This window comes from Ranitomeya variabilis, chromosome 3 (genome assembly GCF_051348905.1).
Source record: "Ranitomeya variabilis isolate aRanVar5 chromosome 3, aRanVar5.hap1, whole genome shotgun sequence".
Taxonomy (NCBI): domain Eukaryota; kingdom Metazoa; phylum Chordata; class Amphibia; order Anura; family Dendrobatidae; genus Ranitomeya; species Ranitomeya variabilis.
In genome coordinates, this window is record NC_135234.1 from 546,455,524 (window position 1) to 546,470,995 (window position 15,472).

A 15,472-nucleotide genomic window follows, 5' to 3' on the forward strand; every position below is an offset into this window, starting at 1 on the left:
TGCAAATAAATGCACATCCTTAATTACTTCAAATTTGTCTAAATGTGAGGAGGGAGAAAAAGTCAAACCCTTTTCTAACAATTTTATTTGTGACTCACTCAGAACATAATTAGACAAGTTAATTACCTTAGGTTTATCATTTTGTCGTTTGTTCATTTTCCTATGGTTAAAAATATCAGGGTATTTTTTCTTTTCCCGAGTTTCTCGGTTGTTGGCCCTTGTACGCATCTGATATTCATTGGAGCTTTCTGCTTCGCTGCATGAGGTACTACTTTCAGCGAAGGAAGCCTGATCACGTCCTGAGTTGTTATAGTTTCCTCTGACCTCTTTTTGTTTTTTCTTTGGGAGCTGCCATCTGAAAATTTTTTCAGTTTCAAAATCTATCATGTCCCTTTGGAATTTTTTTATTTTTTGCTCGCTTATCTCATTCTCCCATTTATCAATATCTTTCTCCATAGAGTTTATAAAACTCTCCATTTTGTCAACGGCCAATTGTTTTTTAATGTCTTTGTGGAGCTCCTCAATATTAGCATCTAAGATACTGATACTAGCAGCATTTTTGTCTACTATAATTTTGATGAATTCCAGAGAACACGTAATTGCTGCTTTTTTCCATCTCTGTATCAATTCTGGGTCTTCAAGTTCAAAAGAGGGATACACATTTACTCTAAGGCCCCTAGGGACAATATTTTGTACCAAATAATTCTCTAAAGTGGCCTTGTTCCACCATAATTTTGTCTTTCTGTGTATGGCATTTCTATACTGTAAAGAAAGGTCTCTACTCTCCACCGTAAAATCCTGTGTTACTGATGAAGATCCTTGCTTGAATAAATCTGAAATTTTAGACCGCCAAGTAGTCTCCCTGGCTCTCAGGTCCATCATAAATGTTGCGGATAATCTGTTAGAAAACAGAACAAAAGTCTTATACATGAACAAAAATCCAATAGTGGACTTGCCACCTCCAAATATACTACATATACCAAAACCACACCCAAATGGTTAAAAGGTGAAGAAAAAGAGGCATAAGCAATTAAATTAAAACATGATATTTTTATTAGACAAGAACAAACTATAAAAACACAAGACAAGGAAATTCAAGGAAATACTGATGGAACATATATCCAAAGAAAAAGAAGGAAACAGCTATATGGCACTATATAACCTTTTAAGAGATACAATTATATTTGTGGGAACCAGCCCTATCAAAATATAAAAAAATAAATATCTAGGTATAAAAGTGGCACGTGCATATTAGAAGGTTTATAGCTGAAAAACCGTATCACTATAATGTGAATGGCACCTTAATGACTAGCCTACAGCTTAATATATATCAAGTTACAAGCTGTACAATGTCTTAGTGCTACCGTAATGCTGTATTCAAAAACAATATCATTAGTATATTTTTATACAGTTATGACAGTAATCCAAACTATCATAACGTAAAATGCTAATATACCAGCACTATATAAACTAAACTGAAAGTGCCCAGTGCAAAGATAATACACAGATATAATCATAAATAGCGACAGTTTAGAAACAATGCTTAGTGCTATATGGATACAATAATTTAAATAAAGTTGATACCATAATGGTCTTAAATTTGTTAAAGGATGAAGTGCCAATGTGCCTGTACTACATCAGATCACCTAAAAGGTGTCTAGTGCACGAGGTAGTTAACAAATGAGGTAGTTTATAGCAGCAAAAAACCTATGTACTCACATATATATGTGCCTTTTCTTTATATGTCCATCAGTGGGGGTCAGTGATAGCCTTGTTCCGGGGCAGGTCCGAGCAGCATATTGACCCTCATGACCAGACGTTAACCCCGGGAGGTGTCCATCTGCTGGGTTGGGTGTAGTGGGAGACCTGTAGGTCCCTATTATACTTTTTCAACTGTGGTGAAATTGATGCCAATTTGGTGGTGTCTGCCAATCATTTTTAGAAACGTGGAGAGAGTCCTGATTGTGTCTCTCCATCTGCTAGGTTGGCTATAGTGAAAGAGATATCGTTCACCATTATACTATTTCTACTCTGGTGAATTTGATGACACTTTGGTTGTGTGTGCCACTAAATTTTGAAAATTTGAACACTCCTGGTTGGGTGTCCATATGCAGGGCAGCATGTAGTGGAAGACCTGTCGGTCCCTATTATACTATATATATTGTTGTAAAATTGATGCCATTTTGGTGGTGTCTGTCAATAATTTTCAGAAATGTGGAGAGTCTTGATTGTGCCTCTCCATCTGCTGGTTTGGCTGCAGTGAAAGAGATATTGTTCTCCATTCTACTTTTTGTACTCTGGTGAAATTGATGCCACTTCAGTGGTGTCTGCCAATAATTTTGGTTAATGTGTAGACTCCTGGTTTGGTCTACTTTGCCTGTAACAATATGCCTCCGAGACCATCAGGCCTCCACTTCCTTTGAGTCAACTACTCGTGTTACTACTAGCCTTAGATTTTTCTGACAATAGTACTCTACGAAACTAATATTTGTGCCACCTGAATGTGGCTGAGCATGAAAGCACATTGAGCTAAATCGATCTGCCACCCTCCTAGTCTTAATTTGACATTCAATTGAAAGCTGTAAATGCTGGCCCAGACCCCCATACCTCATGCATGGCTGATTGCTGCCGTGCAATGCTACAATTTGTACTGTGGGTGAATTGAGGCCACTTTACTGGTGTCTCCGCATAATTTGATGTGTTTTGGCAGCTTTTGGGGCCTTTTGAAGGTGTTATACATGCGTTTGTTTTTGCCTCCCTTTAACTTGAACGGCACTCATCTGTGCTAGGAAAATATTTGACAAATAAATCAACGTAATCCGAACCGAACTTTGAAATATTCACTCATCTCTAACAGAGAGTACAAGTTTTACTGTTGCACAATGTACAGTATAAAAATTTCCAAAAATTACCTAAGGGGTCTGCATCTTAAATGCTGAAAGAGATCATGATGGGAACCTCGCAATAAATTTTGTAGTTATTATAATTGCTTGAGATACAGTAGGGAGTGCAAGTTTCACCATTCCACAATGTACAAAGGTTTCTAAAACTGACCCAAAGGATCTGTATCATACACGCTGAAAAAAAACGTGGTGACCACTCAATAAATTTTGCAATTATTATAATTGCTAGAGATAGGGAGTACAAGTTTCACCATTGCACAATGTTCAAAGTTTTACAAATTTAAAAACATTACCCACATGGGTTATACATATATGACCAGTAGCGTAGCTACCGGGGGGCAGAGCGGGCCATCGCCCCGGGCCCCACCCGGAGCTACACTAAGCTACTGTAACTGCATCGGCGCAGCTATGGGGCCCCTGAGCAGGCGGGGTGGCCCGGTGCCAGCAGTGGGCCCCCCGCCGTCATCGCATGGTGAGCTGTATCGGCATCTAGCCGATACAGCTGACCACGGTGATGAGGGAAGGAGCACTACGCTGCACTCCTCCCATCATCCCCCACATCGTCTCACAGCGGGCGCGATGACGTCACTGCCCGGCGCCCGCTGTCAGGAGATGAATGGGAGCAGAGAGCGTCGCTGGAACAAGGAGGAAGAGAGGTGAGTGTTTATTGTGTTTTTTATGGGGGTGCTGTCTTATATACTGGATCTGCCTATGGGGGGCTACCTTATATACAGGATCTGCCTATGGCGGGGTGCTGCCTTATATACAGGATCTGCCTATGGGGGGTGCTGCCTTATATACAGGATCTGCCTATGGGGGGTGCTGCCTGATATACAGGATCTGCCTATGGGGGGTGCTACCTTCTACACAGGATCTGACTTTGGGGGGTGCTGCCTTATGCGGCACCCCAGTGTCCTAGTCATCGCAGTGATGTCATTATCCTTTCAGGGGAGAAGTGATGTCATGTCTGAAGGCAATGAAAGACAACCACATTCAGGTATCACACACATGCAACATGTTCACACTCCAGACCAGAAGGGGGAGCTCTAAGCCTGTTTAGGGTGAACTCCCCTATTTAACATCCTGATCTGGAGGGAAAAGGAGTTCAGTTCCTGTCAGGCAGACAGAAGGAGAGGAGCTCTGCTGGCATGAAGTGCTGCAACTCCTGGGAAAAGACACTAAAAGGTGAACCTACTGCAGAGAGTGTGCAGGAAAGCAGAGCACAGGAGAGAAATACCAGAGGGAGATCAGCCAGGAACAAGCTGCTCCTTTCTGAGGCGCAGAAGCCGGTAGCCAGGAACACCGAGGAAGCAACTGTCTCTAAGCCTTGCTCCAGAGACCGGCAGGACAGTCAATTCCAAGTTGGCTGCCCGACCTTAATACCTAAGAAGACACGGTGGCAACTTGTGGGGGTCGGGGCATCTCTAGGGTCCCTATAAACAAGCCTCAGGCCATCAGTCATACGGGTTTTTCCTATCCACAACATCTGGGGACAGAGAGGAAGAAATAACATCTAGAACATCTACAAGAGTTGTGAGGACCTTACCGGGAAGCTCAGCAGGAAGGTACTACAACACACAGGCGCTAGAAGGAAGGCTACTGATTTCCACCTGGATAAGGGGACTCTGGAATTGCCTTCAGACCGACCGGACTCTGCCTGCCCTGTCATCTGGCGCTCCGGGCTGAGGATACCATCTGAATTCTTCAGTAAAACAAGGTAAAAGACGGCAAACCTGTCTCCTCGTTCTTTACTGCACCTTGCCCATATATAAGCTCTTTTACTGGACACCCCTGAGGGCCACAGACCGGGTCAGCCACCGTGAGGGGGTGATGCCTTATATACAGGATCTGCCTATGGGGGGTGCTGCCTTATATACAGGATCTGCCTATGGGGGGGTGCTCCTTATGCTACAGGATCTGGCTATGGGGTGGGGTGCTGCCTTATAATACAGGATCTGCCTATCCTATGGGGGTGCTGTCTTATACTACAGGGTCTGCCTATGGGGGTGCTGCCTTGTATTATATTGAGGACTATCTGGTATATTATACTATATGTAGGTTATCTATGGGGCCATCATACAGTGTGGAGATTAAAGTGAAGGGGCCATTATACAGTGTTGGAGCCATCAAACAGTTTGGAGGCTACTAAGGGGTCAGTATACTATGTGGGTGGTACTATACAGTTTGGGGGCATTATACTGTATATAGGGGAGCTGCACAGGAGGGAGACTCTGGGAATTTTTTAATGTAATGTGGACACTTATTGTTATAGGGGAACTCAGGTTGCTGTGACTATCAAAGGGGCACACGGGGCAATATTACATTCTAGGGGGCAAAATATGTGCACTGTTTTCTAGGACACTTGCACCTGGCATTACTATATTATAGAGGGGTGCTTTAGAATTTAGAGGGCACAGAGAACCACACAGCAGGTGCAGTAATAGGGACACATACGGCAGCAGCGACTCAGTATTGGGGTATCAGGTGCAGGAATAGGGACACATACCGCAGCAGTGGCTCAGTATTGGGGTATCAGGAGGAGTAATAGGGTCACATATGGCAGCAGTGGCTCAGTTTTGGGGTATCAGGTGCAGTAATAGGGACACATAGGGCAGCAGCAGCTCAGTATTGTGGTATCAGGGGCAGTAATAGGGACACATAGGGCAGCATCGGCTAAGTAGTGGGGTATCAGCTGGAGTAATATGGTCACATATCGCAGCAGTGGCTCAGTATTGGGGTATCAGGTGCAGTAAAGGGACACATAGGGCAGCAGCGGCTCAGTATTGGGGTATCAGGGGCAATAATAGGGACACATAGGGCAGCAGCGGCTCAGTATTGGAGTATCAGGTGGAGTAATAGGGTCACATATGGCAGCAGTGGCTCAGTATTGGGGTATCAAGTGGAGTAATAGGGACACATACGGCAGCAGTTGCTCAGTGTTGGGCTATCAGGTGGAGTAAAAGGGTCACATATGGCAGCAGTGGCTCAGTATTGGGGTATCAGGTGCAGTAATAGGGACACATACGGCAGCAGCGGCTCAGTATTGAGGTATCAGGGATATAGGAAGCGAAGTGAGGAGGTGGTGTGTGAATGGGAGATGCTGAATATTCGGTCAGTTAGGTATGACGAGATCCAGGATAGGGCCAAGTCTGTGATGCCAAGAGATGAGAGGGTCTGTAGTAATAGGGAATGGTTCACTGTGTCAAAGGCAGAGGACAGGTCCAGGAGGAGGAGGATAGAGTAGTGTCGCTTGCTCTTGGCGGTTAATAGGTCATTGGTGACCTTAGTTAGGGCTGTTTCAGTGGAGTGGTGTGACCGGAAGCCTGATTGTAAGCGGTCGAAGAGGGAGCAGGAAGATAGATGGGAGGACAGTTCAAGATGGACGTGTTGTTCCAGTAGTTTTGAGGCATAGGGGAGAAGTGATATAGGGCGATAGCTAGATACAGAGGATGGGTCAAGAGAGGGCTTTTTGAGGATAGGTGTGATTGAGGCATGTTTAAAGCTTGAGGGGAGAACACCAGTTGTTAGTGATAGGTTGAAGAGATGGGTTAGGGTTGGGATGAGGACTGTGGCAAGGTTTGGGATGAAGTGGGAAGGGATCGGGTCAAGTGCACAGGTGGTGAGATGTGATCTTGAGAGTAGAGTGGAGAGTCGATCTTCTGTAATGGTGGAGAAGTTGGTTTTGGAGGTGGAGGGCTGGATAGTTGGAAGGAAGGGCTCTGGGGTTGTTGACTAAAACTGTCTCTGATGTTCTCAATCTTCTGCTTGAAAAATGAGGCAAAGTCTTCAGCTGAGATGAGTGGGGAGGAAGGAGGTGCTGGGGGATGGAGGAGAGAGTTGAAGGTGTTGAATAACTGTTTAGGGTTGTGAGACAGGGAGGATATGAGAGATGAGAAGTAGGTTTGTTTTGCTGTGGCGAGTGTGGTCTTGAAAGTAGGGAGGGACTGTTTGAATGCGATAAAGTGCTCGTTGGAGTGGGATCTTTTCCATCTCTGCTCTGCAGCCCTGGAAGCTTGCCTCAGTTCTTTGGTCAGGCTGGTGTTGCAGGGCTGTCTGTTGATTTTGCGAGATTTGGTATGTGTGAGAGGGGCAAGAGATTCCAAAGCAGCAGCTATTGTGGTGTTATATAGAGCGGTAGCATCATCTGCATTGTGTAAGGAACTTATGTCTGTGAGAGGGAGGAGGGATTCAGAGAGTGAATGTAGATCAAGGTGTTTAAGATTTCTGCGAGGGTGTACAAGTTTGTGGGGTGGGGATTGTAGACAAGGAGTGGAGAGGGAAGAGAATGTGAGTAGATTGTGGTTAGAAAGACGAAGAGGTGAGTTAGAGAGGTTAGATAGGGAGCAGAGGCGGGTGAAGATGAGGTCCAATGTGTGACCATCTTTGTGAGTGGCTGCAGAAGACCATTGAGTGAGGCAGAAGGAGGAAGTGAGAGATAGAAGTTTAGTGGCAGCTGAGAGGGAAGTGTCAATGGGTATATTGAAGTCACCCATGATGATAGTGTATATGACCACTAAGTACTTGTTGCAGAAGCAGGAGGTGTATGACATGATTTCCAGAACAAAATGGGTTTGGAAGGTAAGGGATGGGCGTTAAGACAACTTCCAAAAAAGAACATTTGGGCTGCATTTACGTTGGGTTGGTGTTATCTGTAGGGCTCACAAAATCTGAGGAAATCCAGCCCTTGATCAATTTTAGAAGAGTCAGCCTGTCTGCATTTTCCATTGACAGACGTGTGCACCTATCTGTTATGATTTCACCGTTCGAACTAAAAATCCGCTCAGACAGCACACTTGCGGCAGGGCATGGCAGCACCTTCAAGGCATACAAGGAGAGGTTGGGTCACATGTGCAGCTGGGATAGCCAATAGTTAAAGGGTGCTGAAGAATCAGGAAGGACGCTGGTACGGTCACTTAAATACTCCTTCACCATCTTGGTCAACGTCTTCCCCTTGTTATAACTACACCCACAGATAGCCATTGATGATGTGACAGTTTCATGAAAATGGCCCAGTTGGACATTTTCCCTTCGCCTGAGTTGCACCTGGAGTGTGTGTCCCTTGCCTGTAATCCTTGTAGGTGAAAAGAGCCTTTACCTCTGCCAGCAACTTGTCCCGCAAAAACAAGCCATTACATGGCTATATTGATGACAAAATTAAAAAGTTATGGCCTTGGGAAGAATGGGAGCAAAAAACGGAAATGCAAAAGCGGAAATACCCCTGGTCTTTAACTGGTTAAACAAACGAGAAAAACAAACAAACAAACTAGCAACTGTGAAAATAGTCACAGATATTTTTCTCATTCATTTTGTATCCCTATCAGCCAAAAGCCATATCTCAATTTACTTTTTTTCAAGGCATAGTTGTTTTATGACTTTTCTTTTCTTTATAAGTCACATTTGCATGAAGCTACAGTGTCAAGTACAGAAATGCTAGTGTAGACAAAGAATACGATTGTTATTTTTTGATTCAGGTACTACTTATGTGTTCTTCAGTCCATTAGGTAACAATAAATTAGAAATCAGTGACTCACTAACTATTGTAAGTAGGTGACCTTGGTACGATGAGTTAATTAAAGCTTTTGTATCTTAATGTTAACATGCGAAGAGAGCAGCAATTATTACCTCTTACAGCTAAACAGAGATATATATAGTAACACAAATTAAGGACACAATGTAATAAGCAGTAGATGACGTATGTATGAACAGAAAAAGCTAGTTTTAAACAGAACATAAGTTCCCTGAGAGAGGTTGTCTAGGTTTATGACTAGGGATTAGCGAACCCGAACTGGAAAGTTTGGGGTTCATACCGGAGTTATAGTGTCTGGTACCAGACCCCAAACATGGACTACTTACTGTATGTCCTGTTTACTGTTAGAGTCTGGAAGTCTAACAAAGCTTGTTGAAAGGCTGCAGCTCAGCCAATCAACAAGCTTTAAGACTGTGAGCATTTACGGCTCCATCACAGCCATGTCAAGTAATGGCATGACTGAGATTGGCTGGACAGGTAAAGTAAATAAATAATTTTAAAAAAATGTGAGATCACCTTTCTTTTTAAAATCAGTAAACAGAAAACAGAACTGGGATCTGGTATTTTTGACTGGGAAAAGGCCAATATCCAAGGAGCTGCCCAGCCTATTAAGATCAGATCACAGCTGTCTTCTTTGCTTTAGCTATTAAAAATAGGATGGCCCCTAAAAAAATTACATGGGGTCTTCCCTATTTTTAATAACCAGCTAAGGCAAAGCCGAAAGCTGCAGCCTGATATTAATAGGCTGGAAAGAGGCCATAAAGCATATAAAGCATATAAAACCTATCTGCCATTATTCACACACTGAGGTCAACTTTGACACATGGCAAGGTTTTTAATTTTAGACAGCATAGGACTGTCCCGATGAGGGTCATTTTGTCGATGGTGGGATGGCTTTTTTGCTATTTTTGATCAAAAACAGTATTACTAAGAACCCTGTGTTATTTAGATGTACTTTTGCTTTTTAATTATTTATGAGGTTTTTGCTCATTTTGGTTTTTTGTATGTGTTATATGCTTTATGGTAAGAGGCCATGTATATTGGCCCCACAAATACTAATAACACAAGCCCTCAGCCGCAACCAGAAATGTATTTCTGTAGCATAGCCTCGGCACTTCCTGCTTGCTCTGGTGAATGGTCAAGTGAGGTAATAGTTTATGGGGTTGATGTCAGCTGTGTAATGTCCGCTGACATAAAGTCCATGGTTTAGTATTCGAGAGGTGTCTATCAAACACACCCATTACTAACCCTGTAGTAAAAAGTAATAAACACCCATACAGAGAAAAGTCCTTTAATTGTTCAAATCACTCCCCGACAATTGCTCTCTTTTACCCATTTATTAATATAAAAGTAAAAAATCAGAGTAATCTTCCCATTGCATCAGGCAGGTGAGAAGAGCCAAGGTTAAACACCAGAATTGGTGCATCTAATGGATGTGCCATTTCTGCGGTTGCTGAGTCCTGGTGTTATTAGTCTGGGAGGAGGCCAGCCTGTTTAGCCTTTGGTTGGATCCCACATCATTTCAGGAAAGCCCGGACTAGAGTTATGGGAGAGACCATTCCCACCCAAGCTCTTCTGGAAACTCCTGAACCCCAGACCCAAAATCCAGTCCCATTAAAAACTTCTCAGCAACCCAAATTTGCGCACACCCACATACACACACTAAACCTTGCATCTGATGGGCCTATCTATGACATCCTGAACCTATGGTATGACACTTCCATCTACTCAAACAAAGTGTACATTTACATGTTCATCAATAGAAACATTCTAGTATAAGTAATGCAATGTACTTGTGTAGAAAAGTAGAAATATTGTTTGAAATATTCTTGAAGTAAGAAAAAACAGCACTAACCAATGGTGTCTTCTATTTTTATTTTAGCTACATCAAAGCAGCTAAGATACAGTGGAAGGAAGTTGGTTCACAACGTCCTTCCGCTGTATCCTAGCTGCTATGATTTATGTAAAAAAAGATACAAGACATAATTGGTACAGCTTTGTTTACTGGGTAGCAGTCATAGCTGAGAAATGCATATTAGCTCCTTTTGAATTGAATAATAGCTGAGCTGCAGTTGAGTTGCCCGCCAGGGCCGTGGGGTACCCGGTACCGGGTCCGGTGTTCACAGGGAGATGTCATGGTGGCGACCCGGTCCGTGGCCCTGGGCGCCTATGTAAAAGGGGAAATTGAATAAAGTTTATGTTCGTGATGGCACCTGTGGTATTCGGTCAGTGGGGACCGACGCTACTTTAAGAGGTCCTCTGGGGTGATGTTATGGCAGCTAGATGGTATAACTTCCCACAGGTGAAGTATATCCCCAGGGCTCCTGGTGTGTAGATGGAAGATGGTGAATAGTGCAGAAAAGAACGAGGACACAGGTTTGCAGTCTCTTTACCTGGTTTACTGAAGACTTCAGGCAGCCACAGTCCAGGGTACCAGATAACAGGGCAGGCAGGGTCCGGCCGGCTTGGAAGTGAATCCAGAGTCCCCTTTACCAGGTGGAGTTAAAAGCTTTCCTCTAGCGAGGTGGTGTAGAAGTCCCTTACTGCCTATGGCTTCAGATAAGGTCCTCACAGTTTTTCTCTCTGTCACCCATATAGGATAGGACAATACCTGTAAGACAAGTAACTCGAGCCTTTTTACAGGGACTCTATCATGCCCCAGGCTCTATGTGTTACTGTGTCTTCAGGTGTGTGTGGCGGACAGGTAACTTGCAATTCAGCTATCCTGCCGGTCTCTGATGTAAGTCTTAGAGACCTTTACAACCTCGGTGTTTCGGCTACCGGTTATCTGCGCTTTGCCAGGGAGACAGTCTGCTTGCTGCTGTCCTCCCCCTGGTGTCCTCGACTGTGCCTCACTCACCTTCACTCTCACTGAACGATGTCCTTTCCTTCTGTATCTCTATCCAGGATCTGAGCACTTTCTTGTGGCTGCATGGCCCCTCATATGTTCTGTGCAAAAGAGTTTATAATGGCGGCGCAAAGTGTCACCGCTATAGTAGATTCCTGCAGCACTACCAACAAACCTCCACAATAAGTTTGTAAGACTTGACAAGATATATATATATATATATGTATAATCAAGCCCAAAGAAAAAGAATGTAGCGCACTCCTCAGACCGGACAAAAAAATCGTTTTCTTTATTCTTTAAAAGGACATTTTACAGAGTCAAGCGGGCGGGAGGGAACGTGCTGGAGGAAAAAAGGACTACAGCTGTTTCGCGCGGAAGGCACTTCTACAGGTCCCGGACCGGTAGTCCGGTCTGAGGAGTGCGCTACTTTCTTTTTCTTTGGGCTTGATTATGTTGGATCTCACAGACTGCAGCACCTTCAAAGAGCCGACTATATGAGACGATGGAGTCTCAGCTACTTGGATAAATTCCACACACGAGGGGTAAGTGCACTACAGCGGTGCTCATTTTCTTTCTTTTCTTCTTTTTGGCAAATATATATATGTATATATATACACACGGTATATATAGGTATGCACTGGAAAAACTAGCGGAACCAGAAGAACAAACGTAAAAATATCCTGTTTAAAAGCCAAATGACCCTTAAGGGGAGAGACTGACAGTAAAGGTCCCTTTGTCCAATATACCGCGGTTCTACTCGCGGTGCATACACTGCAAAAAAGGTTGTGTGTGCAGCTAGGATCACACAACCAACGCGTTTCGGAGACACCTGTCTCCTTCCTCAGGGTACCTGAGCTGCACTTCGTACTCACTCTCCGGGGCTTATGGTCACGTGACACACCACGTCACTCAGGTCCTGTGCACCGGTTATACTCACCGCCGCCAGCACACGCGGCATCGGCTCTGCAGGACCCCGTCTCCACCCGGAGATATTGCATGGTGGCTTGCCGCCGGCCGGGGCAGCCACCAGCCTACAGCATTTCTACTCACCGGAAAGCCTTTGAAAAGGTCCAACGTCCGAGACTGTTCAGAAAAACAACGGAGGTAAGAAAATCTTCTAAGTGCCTCCATAAACCTTTTTTGCAGTGTATGCACCGCGAGTAGAACCGCGGTATATTGGACAAAGGGACCTTTACTGTCAGTCTCTACCCTCAAGGGTCATTTGGCTTTTAAACAGGATATTTTTACGTTTGTTCTTCTGGTTCCGCTAGTTTTTCCAGCGCATACCCTCATATGTTCTCCCTGCCTCAGACTGCTCCAGTCTTCTTCCTGGCACTATCTTACTGGAACTCTCCCTCCAAACCACAATATATATGCATATGCAGGGGAGGCACCTAGTAATAGGATCAAAAGCTCCCCCTTGTGTCCTGGAGTGTGAACATGTTGTGTGAATTGTGATTACCTGATGAGAGTTATCCTTCATCGCTTCCAAGCGTAACATCACTCTCCCCGTGAGGAAAGCAATGCTACTGTGATGACCAGGACCCTGGGGCGCCACACTGTTCTCAAAAACAATCGCCATATAGCAAATGGACTTGTGTTGATCAGCTCAATTCACTGTTCACATCTGACTGTCAGAAATATCGAAAGATGATAAACGAGGCTGCAAGGAGTCAATTTTGTAAGGAGGCCTTATCTGAAGGATTCGTCATTAATATCATAAGATCGGACAATCTCTTTTAACTCCTTCACTATACATGTACGTGTAGGCGCTGCAAGAAGTGCATTCTCGCCACCTGCCGTAAATGTGCAATTTTGCTATTTACTCTGACAGCAGACCATCCCTGCACATCGCCCAAGGGGGGCTGTACTGCTCTCCGCGTCAGTGATCGCTGTGATTGGCTGATCAATTCTGACCAGCCAATAACAGCGATGTGACAATAAAGATAAAAAACTCAATGTGACATTCTGTGATTGGTGCTGCCAGAGACGTCACCTCTGGTGATTTTAGTGCTGATTGGCTTAACAATAGTTGTTGACCACTTGGTGCCAAAAAGCATGAATTTAAAGTAGTGATTGTCGCTCTGCATTCCATCTTGTACTCAGATCTGCCGTGCAGAGCAGTTGTATAGATCCTCTATGTACCTGATAGAATGGAATATCATTGGTGTCCAGTGCGATCCTCCTGCTGTATCCTGTGTCTCCGATCTCCTGCGATCCAGTGTTGTGCAGAGTGCTGTCTGTGTGTCGGCTGCTCAGGGACTGATCTTTAATCACAGCAGCAGCAGTTCCAAAATCCATGTTCCAGCTCCACTTTGTCCCACCCCTGTCCATCACCCCCAACCCCCCTTCATCCCAAATTTTATTTATGGCACACTTTATTTTGGGCATTTTATGTGTGTGCTGCATCCTGGTACTGAGCATTTGTGCTCTTCTTGTGGCCACAGCACTCTGATCAGTATTGCTGCTGATCAGAGACTTTTTCTTTTTTTAGCTATAGCAGACTTCACACTGTGACATCCAGTTTCCTTGTAGAAAAAAAAATAATAGTAGTACAAAGTAGCTTCATAAGTAAAGAGGTAGCACATTAAGAGAACGAACATCGCAGTGTTAGTGATGCCGATTTTTATCTTGTAGAGAAATAATAATAGCTAGGGCCGAATAACTTCTTAGCTAGTGCAGTAGGGGAGTTAGTGTTAGTGATGTCCATTATTTTTTTGCACAAAAAAATTATATTTAGCTCCAATTAACTTTATAGCTAGCACATTAGGGGATCGTACATCGCAGTGTCAATAATGTGTTTTTCTTTGCCAAAAAAATAAACAACAGTTTGCGCTGGGTAACTTTTCAGCTAGCGCATATGGAGAGCGTACATCGAAGTGTTAATGACTAGTGATGAGCGAATGTGCTCGGTAATACTTGGATATCACTCGAGTAGCTGGGTGCTCAGATATGATCAGCACTCATCGAGCATTGGCTGGTGCTCGGATTGAATGCTTGAATCACCGGACCAAATTTTTAGCACCTGTTATACAGCCAATAAATATGCGAGGATTGCCTGCTAAGCACTGTAACACCATAGCCATCTTGGTAGTGGCATTCCTGTAATTGGCTGGCAGCATTACCTCATCAGAGGTTATAAAAGGAACGGCTCCACCATGCTGGGCACACTGTTGCCATTGCATAGCTCAGGGGCACACTGTTGCCATTGCCGTGTTGCGCACTGCTAGTACATAAGCATTGGTCAAAAGGCGCCACCGAGATTTGATGTTTGATGTATTAGGGGGAGATTTCTCTGAAGGGGGAGTGTACATGAAGTTGTTGAAGCCCCATAGATAAACAGATAAGCGCCTGATGTTGTGGTGCCATGGCAAAAATAAGCCATGAGTTTAGTTGACTCGGCAATATTGGTGAGTGTGCAATTTAGTGGTTAGGGTCGGGATTAGGAGAAACGTAAGTGTTGGAATATCTGTCCCCTCTATCACATTGACAAATAGAGTGATAAACGTGCTAATTAACCATTTATGAATAATGCACTTTACTAATATGCTGCTATGTAATAGATCTTAAAGGGCTTACGCTTCTAAATAAAGTCTTAGGCCACCATAGGCTAAATTTAAATCCGAAAAAACTTGGCACTCTAGATGAATAATTATCATATGCAAAAGGTTTATTGATGTACATCCATAAAGGCAAGTCGAACGTTTTCGGTCCACATTCGGACCTTCATCAGAACAAATATACTAGCAAAAAAACAAAATATACACAAAGATATAAATGAATACACTTCATAGTAAATGGATCTTTTTACGTAATAGAATAACAATCATGCACATGTAAATCAAATGAGACAAAAATAAAGAGAAGAACAAACACACGCTTTATGTCTTATGATAGCGCTAAATTTAAGAGTCCTGAAAAAGAAGAAAAAGTCCAGAGGAAGCCGTGAAGCAACAGTACATAGTGTGCTGGAGGAAGGCTCTATATTGAAATTAAGGAACAAAAACCATGGTGATAGACTGTCCGACGAAAAACAGTGCTTGGGTGCAAAAAGGATACTGGTATAGCAATATACAAGGAGAGGGTCTCACAGAGATATGGTGCAGGAAGAAACGTTAATCCTGTCTCTATAAATTCCAATATTGGTAGGGTAGCCTGGGAAAAAAAGGTTAACTGTCAAGAAAATCATAAGTA